A 12,651-nucleotide genomic window follows, 5' to 3' on the forward strand; every position below is an offset into this window, starting at 1 on the left:
TTATGCTGAGTGAAGTAAACCAGTCACAAAAGGACAAGTGTTGCATGATTCCCACCTACATGAGGTATCTAAAATAGTCAAGCTCATAGAAACAAAAAATAGAATAGTGGTGGCCAGGGACTGGAGGGAAGGGGGAGTGGAGAGTTGCTAAACAACAGATATAAAATTTATGCAAGATGAATAAGTTATAGAGATCTACCATACAACATTGTACTTATGAATAATAATACTGTATTAAATTATTAAAATTATTAAAAGGGTAGGACTAATGTTGTGTTCCTTTCGCAAAAAAAGAGAATAGAAAAGAAAGAAAAGAAACCTCAGCTATTTTTTCTGTGTAGCATTGTAATGGAAGGTATGAAAATAGGAAAACCATAGTCAATGCCCTGGTGCTAATGAGAAAAGGTACTGGTAACTTAGTTGATATTAGAGGCCCACCTTGCCTTCCAATATTTAGCTATTAAAGTGAAGATTACTTTAAAGGCAGCTGTGCCTTAAAACACACGATTACTTTTGCCATATATCTGAAAATTTCCACAAAATATTTTTAAAAGAAACTATGTAACTATGTTCTAAAGAGAAGGAAAATTAATTTTAAAGGACATGATTATTGACAATAATTATGTAGTTACCTATATTGCTACATTTTTATATTTGCCTGATTTTTTAAAAATTTATAAATGAAGGAAAGTAAATATTCAAAACAAAATCTAAGCAAACACAGAACATATAAAAATATTGGTTGGCTAGCACAACTCAGAAAAGCATATAGACCTTTGTCTCAAAGAATGGAGCTTCGGGTTCCTAGCCCGGTTGGAGGATTTGTTTTCCTAGCTCTCCTGAGGTGTATAAACTGTGCGTTTAGGCTTCAGGAGATGCACAGTCCTGCAAGTGATGCAAAAGGGGGTTAGTCTGGGCTAGTGACCTGGAAAGGTGACAGGGCTTTGTATGTTGCATGGGGTTGGCAGTATGGTTGCAGGATGGTTGTGCATGTCTGACAGTGTCCTGGAGAAGGCAATGACCTCAGCATGGTCACTAATGCACATTGTGCATAAGGTATCAAGATACCCTGAATCTAAGAAAGACAGCAGAGCTTTTGGCCACTGGTTGCTGTACTCTGGCCTTTGACATTGTCTCTATTTGGTTTTATTATTATATTACATAAAATGAAATCCGGAAACATAAATGCTAGGTTTTACTTTATGTAAAGTTTCTGAATTTTTCATTACAGTAATAAAATTAGATAAACCTAGCATGCTATGTAAACCTATCTATGCATTATTCAGAGGAAACTCACATACACCATTCTTTTCAAGCTCAAAAGCCTTATCAAATAACTTTGTTTCCTTAGAAAAGCATTTAAGGCTCCCAAATTGATGGAATAGTTTGAGAGCAGCCTAAACACCACCTTGGAGATTTTAACACCATTGTCATAGCAAGAAATGAAAAGTGGAGTGTTTAGTGAGGAGGAATAGTGTCGGCTTGTCAACTCAGAAAGAGCTTCTCCTGAAATATCACTCTTCAAGGTAGCATTTCCAAATGGGTTGAGGAAAAAAAGAAACTTGCTGAGAATATACTTTGGTGAATAAGCAAAGGCTATTTTCAATCAAAATCTTCTCTAAGAAATGTTCTTTTTTTTCCCCCTCAAAGAAATTTTTTTTAAAGATTTTTTTAAATTTATTTATGATAGACATGAGAGAGAGAGAGAGAGAGAGAGAGAGAGGCAGAGACACAGGCAGAGGGAGAAGCAGGCTCCATGCACCGGGAGCCCGACGTGGGATTCGATCCCGGGTCTCCAGGATCCCGCCCTGGGCCAAAGGCAGGCGCCAAACCGCTGCGCCACCCAGGGATCCCTTGATCTTTTTTAAATTATGGATCACGAAGCATAACTTTTTGTTAATAAAATAAAACTGTATTACAAATCTCCATTCTTAAAATTCCATGCTACAGCTTTTTCTATTCTTATCTCAGTTCCATTATCCTCTCTGATAATCACCATAATACTTTTTAATTGTCTGTGGCCCGAAGTTTTCCAAAAAACAGATTCTGTAAATGAGTCACCAAATTTCTGGACATGAATTTAAAATCATAATTTAAAATTCAAATTCATCTTCAACAAATAGGGAAATAAAGAGTGCCTCCTAATTTTTTTGTATCTATGTTATTACCTAAAATCTTATTTTAATAAGAAACTGATTGGATAATAAAAACCAATGATGTCATAGATAAATTTTGGGTTTTAGACACCACTACAATTTGATTAGGATAGAGATTGCTCCTAGGAAAATAGCTGCCAGGCCTCAGTTTTGAGAGATACCTAGAGCTAAATTCTGATTTTTCCTGGTAATAGAGAATAGGCAAAGATCATCTCTCATATATCACTTTATGCCTATTATTTGTTGAACTTTTTTTTTCTAGAGCAAAAACTGTTAAGACATGGCTAAAGGATTATTGGGCATTGTTGGAGCAGTGGCCTGAGCAGGCACACAAGGAGGGATTTGGTTTATGTGATACGCTTGCCCAGGATGGAGTGGATGGGGAGGCAAGGTGGCTAGCTCTATGGAGGAAAGGGGAATAGTACTAACATGTATTAAGTCAAACTCTATGCTAGACACTTCACATATTTTATCTCATTTTCTCCTATCTATGACTTTGCCAAGTAAATTTAATTCATGAGCCTATATCATGTTTTAGTTCCCACACAAGATGGTAGATGTCAGAATTGGAATGTAAACCAAAGACTGAATTCTCTTCATTAAAGTAGACTGCCTCCTTAAAGTTTAAGGGTCATGATTTACAGAAATACCTTCATTTTCTCTGATTGAAGAATTCTGAGCTATCAATGTGAATATGATAAGCAAATGAGATGGACATGTTAAATCACTTTATACTGAGATATTATAGGATGTGTATGCCCTGGGTTATAAAAAGTTCAAGTCTTAAAGTCCAAAGACAAAGATTTATTCCCTGCTTCATCATTGACTGTATGCACTTACACAAATCTGCTTCTCTGGCTAGCCCTTCCTTCATCTTCAACACTCTCTTCTTGACAGTGCTGTGAGGCTCAAATGAGATATTGTTTAATGGGATTCTTAAACCATAAAGCATTATGCACATCTTTATTATGGGCAAAGAATTATTATTAGAGCGGTAGTTTCAAACTCAAATACCTACATCCCAGGTATTATAATGGCACCTTAAATTTTATCATTTGAAAAAAATATTATTTGAACTATCGATGTCTTAGTTTCAAGTATTAAATATGTAAGGATATTCTTCACTTACAAAGAAATGTATAGTTTTCTTCAACTTTTTTAGAATCATTCTATGCTTTAGGTATATTTTTATTTTGTATTTCTTGATAGAGATGTGTTTACTGTGCTGGAAACATTTTTTTCTTTGCTTTTTATTTTACCATTAGAAAAATGGCAGCATAAGTATAAAGAATGAAAATTGACTTCTCATACTTGTCCTCAGAGTTAGGACACCATAAGGAAGGCTTGACACATTGCCAACCTAAAAAAGCACATGTCCTGTGACTGAGAAGATAGACCCAGTGTAGTCAAATTTCTCAATTTTTAAAAAGGAGTCTCTGATCCAGAATTTTTGCAATTAAATATAAAAAACAAAGATTACCAACTAGTCAGATATATGTATATATGATGTTATGTATCATATATAATATACTACCATTAATATATAATAATATATTCATATGGATGGTTCATATATATTAATATATTCATGTGTAGATTTGTATATATTTAATATAGTGTGTGTGTGTGTGTACCCATAAAATCATTGTGAAGGACATGCTGTGGCAGAGATGGTAAGTCCAGGCCAAAGGCTCAGCAACAATCTCACAGAGAAATGAGTAACCCAGGCACTGAAGTGAGAAGAGTAAGAAAGGAAGAAGCACATGGATTTTAAGATATGTTATGTCAGAAGTAGAGCTAATATAATTGACTGAAAAATTATGGGGGGCAAGGAAAATAAGGGTTAAGAACTGACTCTAAGGATTTTAGTTTAAGCATCTGGAAAGAGGGGCACCTGGGAGGCTCAGTCGGTTAAGCAACTGCCTTTTGGCTCAAGTTATGATCCCAGGACCCTGGAATCAAGCCCCATGTCAAGCTCCCAGCTCAGCAGGGAGCCTATTCTCCTTTTGCCTTGCTCATGTTCTCTCTCTCTCAAGTAAGTAAATAAAATCTTAAAAAAAAAAAAAAAAAAAAAAAACATCTGGTTAGTGCTTCATTTCACCAACCTGAGGAATATTGAGGTGAAGCTAAGTTAGAGCAGTAGAAAACAACTATTTGGGCTGTGTTACATTTAAATGAATATTTGTTATGCAATTGCAGATTCCAAATATATATGCGTATGCAAGTCTGTGTGCATGTGTGTTTATGTATGTTTCTAGTAAATACCAAAAATATACTAAAGTAGGTGTCTTCTAACACCCAACGTGAGAAGAATTCCTGCCACATTTCTGATGAGGACAGAAAAGGTCATAGTATAGCATTTGGCTTGTGAGTACAGTTTTCAAGTTTGAGATCTATGCCATCACTAAGCCTGAATTTAAGATGATTACAGAGCTCTGTATTGGTTTCAGAGACTTAGTTGTATGGTTAATGATTATAGGAACAGGCATTTTTTGGCATTTGTTTGGCCAGGGGAGCTCTGCATGAGAACATGTTCTTTCTTGCCTACCAAAGAGAAGACTGTGTGTCAGTGGTCTGTTGAGTAGTCTCTCCAGCAATATGATCAGAAATCATTGTTGCCAATGAAAATCTCCTTGCTTCAAATAAATGAAGACTGCAGAGACTATTCAGCCAGGAAAGTGGTAACTTCCAGGCATTTTATACCAAAGAATAACTTAATATAAGAAATTGGAAGCTGAAAAAGTTGTTAAGTATTGATAGAAAAGGGTCAGAGAAGCCTGAAAAAGTTGTTAAGTGTTGATAGGAAAGGGTCAGAGAAGCCACTATAGTATTCTTTAAAACAGGAAGTGCAGAAAAAATCAGAAATTGCTACCAATGTTACCAGGTGCCTACAGTACCAAAGTAGGTGATTTCTAAGGGGACTCTCTGAACCTGCTGGCAAGAGTTCTCCTTGGTTATGCACTGAGGCCTGTGTCCTGCTCACTTCCATAGCATAAGCAATACTGACTTATGCTTCCCTTCTCCTTTCCAAGTATTAACAAGTGTCTGTTTTGGCAAAACCTAAGCTAGAACTCTAGATGCTAAGGCATTTTGGAAATGATGGATACAGAGAAAAGCACAAAAAAGTTGGGATGAATATAATATACAGTATGTAGCATGCTCACTGCTATGACCAAGACCATATTCTGGAAAAACGAAAACCCTTTCTTCCTTTGCAGACATTGTATTTTAGTGAAGATTATCTATAGACAATAAACTTGCTAACAAATTCATATGGAATATTCTGCCGGCAAAGTGCTATAAACAACAAAAAGCAAGATAAAGAATGAAAGATGATTGGGCTGGGGGTGGGCACGTGCTTCATTAGTCAAGGTGTCGGGGATGTCTTTGATTTCATGGCTGCTTATAAACTGATGTGTTCCTCCAAAATTCATTGGAAGTTACACCCCTCTCCCCTGCAGTGTGATACTATGAAGTGGGGCCTTTGGGAGATGATAGGTTCTCTGGATAAAGTCCTCATAAGTAGGATTAGAGCCCATTAGAGCTCCCTTGCCCACTTCTTCCACATGAGGATGCAGAGAACAGACTACATTAGTGAACAGTGAAGCAAATTCTCAGCAGACACCAAGTTATCTGCAGGTGCCTTGAAGATCAAGAGGCTTTTAGTCTTCACAACAGAAAGAAAAAAATTCCTATTACTTATAAGACACTCAGTCTATGGTATTTTGTTATGCAAGCCCAAATGGACTAAAATTGTGATTTTTAAATATTTGTTGCAAATATTTTCCCCCAATCTGTTATTTTTCTTTAAACTTTGTTTATTATAAAGTTTTATATAAATGTTATCATTTGATAATGTCTAACAAATGAGTTTTTGTACATCTGTTTGAAAGAATTTATATGCTTTAGGGCACCTGGGTGACTCAGTCTGCTAAACAGTCTACTCTTGGTTTCAGCTCAGGTCATGACTTCAGCATCTTGGGATGGAGCCCCAAGTCTCCCCAGAGGGGAGTCTGCTGGAGATTATCTCCCTTTCCCTCTCCCCTGCTCCTCCTCCTGCTCTCTCTCAAATAAATAAATAAAATCTTTAAAAAAAATTCATGCACCTCAACATCATAAATATATTTTACCCTATATTTTCTGTGTATGGTAGAAATTAACTTTTTTTAAAAATTAAAAAATTTAAAAAAATCATTTTTTTCCAAATTATTCTTTAATTAGTCCACTCTTCTCCACATATATTAAATGTCACTTTAATCATATTAAATTCCCATATGTACATGCATCTTTAATATAATTGTCAAGCTTCAATGAAGAGTGAAAAGGCATTGAAGATGAAGAGTAGCCTGAACACCACAGGCCATGTAGTGTTGTCAAAACTCTTTGTAAGTAAGGTCTTTCTTAAGGTATACCCATGACACTTAAAACACTTTGAAAGAAATGTATGTTTTATATTTCTTGAATATGAGATAATTTGACCATTAGAACAAAGTATTTATCTACCTGGTACTTATAAAATATTCCCAATTTCTTTTCTTAGTATGCTTTTTATATTATATTTTATTAGCATGTGAAAATTATTTTGATTATTTAGTATAAATCATTGCTAGTAACTACTCTCTTCAGAGCTGAATGCCACTATAATGTCATTCTTTTAAACTTAAGGTTTAGGGAAAAATAACATTTCTGGAACCAGTATGCTCCTTTTTAAAAGATATCTTCTTTCACTGACAATGTAAATTTTATAATTAATCATATGTCTTCTTTTTTCTTTTGCTCACAAGAAAGTACTGAACCAAATGTGTAGCCAAATTTTAAAATTTATATTTTACTCATATCTATGTATTTACTTAATTCACACTCTTATACACCATGATAATGTATCTTTTGCTATAATTTTTTTTTTTACTCTGCTGAGTACATTCCAAGAAAACTGCCTCAAATTTTCTGTGAAATGAATCTGAGTAAAGTTTTATTTATGACATATCTAGACAGCTTAAAACTCAAATAGCACAACAATATAAATAACTGGAAATAGCAATAAAGTGTATTAATGGTAAGAGAAATAAAATGAAGCCGGGATGAAGTACATGCCATAAGGTGCTACACACTTGTTAAAATTGGGTCACAAATTTGCTCTGAACTTCTAGCAATCACAGTCAAGGGATAAAGATCTTCAGTTACATGATTCACAGTGCCCAAAATTAGAACAAAATTAGGGAAGGTCTAACTATTGCCATTTCTAAGACCTCACTGAATCTCGCCCCATGAATTCTCATAAGAACTATACATTGTGATGTGTAGAACATTATCATCAACAATGTCTCTACTATAAATAACTCCAATTTCTCTTCTCTGGCAGGTACCTAGAGAGCAGAGATTTTATAAAAAGAAAATTATTAATTCCAGTGTTAGGATTAAGTATAATATTCTCCTTAGAGACTATGCTTTAGTGAGTTTACATGTGCATTGCCTTGCACAGTGGGGACATATCCAATGTATTATTCCTCCATTTACAGTGGAGCAAGAGATTTTACAATAGGGTTCAACCGTAATTTGAACTGACCAAGGCACTTAAGTTTTTCTAAACGAATAATGAAATTGATAGCAGTTAACCTGCAGGATATTATAAAAATAAGTGTAATGAGTGCTTGAGAGGCACTGCATATGTACTTTCTATAAACATTCTCTGCAATGCCATGTATCCCGTGTAAAGCTATATTGACAAATTATTGTAAGGTTGCAGAATTCTGCTTAATTGCTCAGCTTCTATATTACAATGCACATTTGTTATGCTTTTAAAATTGCATTTTGGGCTTTAATGTCTTTTAGCCAAGGCGTTGTAAGACATAATAAAACTACCAAAGACTCTAACAGCCATAGAAACACATATCATATAATACGATTTTAAAAAGCAAATATGCCTTGCTGCTGCCTTGCGAGTGGACATTCATATAAATATATATTTTGTGCATATTTAAAATTTATGTGTGTAAAATTTTTTCTCTAACTTAAAGCTATCTTTAGAGTTAGCATAGGAAATGAATTGATGTGAAAGAATATTGTTCTGTATTCAAGAGGCACATGGACATAAGATCTTTGAACTGTGATGATATCACCAGTAACCCAGCATACGTATATTTTGAGATATTTTTGTAAAGTCTATTTTTGCTTTGATACAGCCACTTCTTTCTCACGGCTAGTGGAATATACAGGCAAGCTCCTTAAGTTTGATTTTATGACCAATGAAATAGGAAATAAAATGGCTTCAGTTAAGATTATATATACTACTACCTTGGTTTGATTAGCACTATGATCTAATCAACTTATATAATCAGTCAGATGGACAGAATGTAACTTAAGTAAAACTCTGCCAAAAGAAAATATTACCATGTCTCTGAATTTCATTTTGGGTAAAGTGTATAATTTCCTGTAATTTGCACTGAAGAATCTGTATTCCTTAATATTGCTTTTTAGAAAACATTTATTTGTTTGCTTGTTTGTTTGTTTGTTTGTTTTGAAAGAGAGAGAGTGAAAAAGCATGTGTGTGGTGGGAGAGGGACAAAAAGAGGGAATGAAAATCTGCAACACAGTCCTCACTGAGCATGGAACCTGGCTCAGGGCTAGATCTAATGACCCTGAGACCATGACCTGAGCCAAAATTCAGAGTTAGATGCTTAACCAACTGAGCTATTCAGGTATCACTCCTTAATATTCTTAATATCCAAAGTTTAATAATCATTTTGTCTATTTGTTGTGAAATTAATGATAAAAATATATTTTAAAAATGTTTCAGGGGATCTCTGGGTAGCTCAGTGTTTTAGTTCCTGCCTTCAGCCCAGGACGTGATTCTGGAGTCCCGGGATGGAGTCCCGCATCAGGCTCCCTGCATGGAGCCTGCTTCTCCCTCTGCCTGTGTCTCTGCCTCTCCTCTCTGTCTCTGTCTCTCTCTCTCTGTGTCTCTCATGAATAAATAAAATAAAATCTTTAAAAAAAATAAAAAATAAAAATAAAATAAATAAAAATATTTCAGAAGAAATTCAATGGCATTTTTCTGATATAGGAAGTTTTTACTCTATTTCTATTTATCTTATTTACCTAAGTGCTATGTCATTTCTAGTATTATTTCAAATGTGAAGTTTTTTTATAAGAAGAGTTCTTGAGAATCATTTTCAATACAGATGAATAATTCTTATATTTTTATATAATGCAATTTATTAGGGAAGTAAAAGTCATTAAAATTTTTCAATTTGAAAGAAAAATAGGGCTCAGCTTTATATCAAAAGAATATATCATTTTAATTTTTTTTTACATTTCATAAACTTAATTTGTAAATGACATATTCATCTCTCCCATAATTAACACATTTAATATTGTTTTAGTCTTCAATAGATGTGAGGAACTCAACTAGTAAAATCAGTAATTCTTACTCAAAACAAAAATTGATACAGAAACCTGTTTAAAACTTAGAAAAAATTTAATTACTTATATGAGGTTTTGACACTTGACGTTTGTCCCCAAGAAACAGAAATATCAACTGTAATTGTGTTGAGGATTATCAATATTCTGTTGTCAAAGTCTGGAATGGTCACAGAAGGTTTGTGAATATGGCATTGAAAGAAGAATCAAGTATAGAAAGTCTTTAATTGGTCAATCAGAGAGCCTCAGAAAGAAAGAAGGTTATGTCTCAACTTGAGTTTATGGAAATAAGTACTACTCCAACAATCTACACTTTTAGAGAGAGAAAAGGAAAGTGTGTGAGCCAGGGGAGGGGTAGAGAGAGAGAGAGGGAGAGAGAATCATAAGCAGGTTCCACTCTCTGCAGAGCCCAACATGGGGCTCCATCTCACAACCTAAAGATCATGAGCTGTGCCAAAATCCAGAGTCAGATACTTAACCAACTGAGCCACCTAGTCACCCTCAGTCTATATATATTTTAAGTAATACTTAGTTTATCTTTAAAATTAAATGACCTCAACTAAAATCCACTCTGTAATGTACTGCTAGACTAAATTTCCCAATACATGATTTTCAGTTGGCCAAGCCTTTGGAAAAGAACTTGTAATATCTCCCAACTAATCATTTTAGCAAGATAAAACTGATATTTACATCTATTTTTATTAGGTGAGATTCCCTACTGTCCCACTAACAAACTTATATTTTATTTAAGTAATATATTCCAAATGAATAGTGTGTTCCAGAAAGATACAAAGGGGTAAATCTTGTAGTATTAACCATATTAAAGGCTACATACACTATGTACATCCTAATTGCACTTAGAGTCTATGGACTTTTTTTTGAGAGAAGTAAGAAAATTTGCAATTTAGTATGGTCTTTCTGATTGAATGGGGAAAAATTATTTGAAGAAGGGCAAGTCTGGTTAAGTTGATATTTATTACATTATTCATTATTCATCTCATGTCATCTAATCTATATCTAGTTTTCTGTTAAATCTTTTTTTTTTTTTTTTCACCACCAGCATCCCCTTTAATAAAATGTGGAAGGTTGCGTGACAGGGAAAGTGGAGGAGGGAGTGAAATATGACCATTTACAACCACAAAAAACTTCTGTACATGTCTAGCGCCCGGCAGAGGGGAGGGCAGACAGGGCAGCAGGAGACCGGGGCCAGCCCTACTTGTAAAATATGGAACGCTTCACGAATTTGCGTGTCATCCTTGTGCAGGGGCCATGCTAATCTTCTCTGTATCGTTCCAATTTTAGTATATGTGCTGCCGAAGCGAGCACATATTCATCTCATGTCATCTAATCTATATCTAGTTTTCTGTTAAATCTATCCATTATATTCTCAACTTAATATAAAATAGCTTTACAAATTTTTTTTGTAGATTCTCTATCACATATCTTATCTTTTCACATATTTGAGCCATCTTTTCGTGTATTTTATGTACCATATTCATACTTATTTTAACATCTTTGCAAGCAAACTCCTAGATCTGGATTATTTGTGCATTTCCTTTTATTCTTAATCTTCATTATCAGTCATATTTTATAATTTTATAGCCTCTTTGCAAATTTATTTTTTATTGTTTTCGTTGTTGTAGTTGTTTTTGGACACTAGATATTTGTAAATAAAGTACCATAAGAATCTAAGATATTATCTTCTTTCAGGGTAGGTGGTTTCTTTAATTATACAAATTAAGCTGGGTCATATGTGGGTTGCAATTTAGTAAGTCACAGTTTATCTGTAATTTCACCCCTTTTCCATGAAAATAGTCCTCATAGAATTTTGATTATGTATCTGGTTAGATATCTAATTTTGCAGCATTAAAAACATTGGATTAAGGATCCTGGGTGGCTCAGCAGTTTAGTGCCTGCCGTCAGCCCAGGGCCTGATCCTGGAGACCCGGAATCAAGTCCCACATCAGGCTCCCTGCATGCAGCCTGCTTCTCCCTCTGCCTGTGTCTCTGCCTCTCTCTCTCTCTCTCTCTCTCTCTGTGCCTCTCATGAATAAATAAATAAAATCTTTAAAAAAATAAAAAATAAATAAATAAAACAAAACATTGGATTACCCAGTCCTTTGGGTGATCCAGCTTTTCCCGGCAGTTTTTCAGCCTGCCTATCTAGCTTCCTACACAGTGTAGCATCAAACTATGGCTTATGCCTTAATTGGATAACTGGCAATGTTTTCAGATTCCAATCCTTTTTCCCAATAGATCTTTGTTTTTTTTGTTTGTTTGTTTGTTTGTTTGTTTGCTTGTTAACACCATGGAACTCTAGAAGATTTCACTTTGCCTTTACAAGATATTGGTGTAAATCAGTGCCCTTCTAAATAATCTCAGAACTCAGCAAATAAATATTCTTTGGACATATATTTGAGGATTCTCAATTTCCAATCTTTTTCACTTCACTTGCTCTCTTTCACAAAAAGTTTTGGGATTCTCTCTATCCCAGAAGAGGGGCTAATAAAGTACAAGTCAGGCTGTTAGTCCCTACCAAGGATTAACACATGTCCTCAGGAATGGAGATAAATGAAAGTAGTCAATATTATCATTTTACTTCCTAAAATCATTTCTGTTTTAGAAACTTCACTTATTCAATTCCTCATTCCTTCTGTAGCCCCTGAGTGCTTTCTAAATATGGAATGTTTTAAACTTAGTTGGCTTTTTCCAGTTGTTTTAGCTAGGTAATTGGCCTGTAGCAACCCATTTTACATCCAAGTAGAATATCCAAGAGTCTTGGGTTTAATGGCCAAATAAGGAATAGAAGGAGAGACATGAGAAAGGATGACCTAAGTGTGCACACACACACATACATACACACACACACACACACACTCATAAATCCTACATACTTCAATGTAAAGATACATTAAAATATAGGCATCAATTGGAGATACCAATGTTTTCTCCTTAGTGTGCCTTAGGGGGTGACAAACTTTTGGCTTATTCTGTGAATTAACACAGATTGTTCCAGATCAATAGTGTGTCTAGCAAAAGAAAACACAAACTTAAATTGTCCTCCTTATTTGGAGGA

At 34.7% G+C, this 12,651-nt stretch overlaps 1 long non-coding RNA gene and 1 other non-coding gene across 2 annotated transcripts in view; both read right to left on the reverse strand.

Moving 5' to 3' along the window:
* Positions 1-12,651, reverse strand: part of LOC144288367 (uncharacterized) — a 58,233-nt gene that overhangs the window by 26,113 nt on the left and 19,469 nt on the right. The gene's annotated exons all lie outside the window — the stretch shown is intronic.
* On the reverse strand, positions 10,795-10,901 carry LOC144289255 (U6 spliceosomal RNA). The gene has a single exon (XR_013357233.1). It is a non-coding gene; the product is annotated as a U6 spliceosomal RNA (small nuclear RNA).

Source organism: Canis aureus, chromosome 18, assembly GCF_053574225.1.
Source record: "Canis aureus isolate CA01 chromosome 18, VMU_Caureus_v.1.0, whole genome shotgun sequence".
In the NCBI taxonomy this organism is placed as follows: Eukaryota; Metazoa; Chordata; class Mammalia; order Carnivora; family Canidae; genus Canis; species Canis aureus.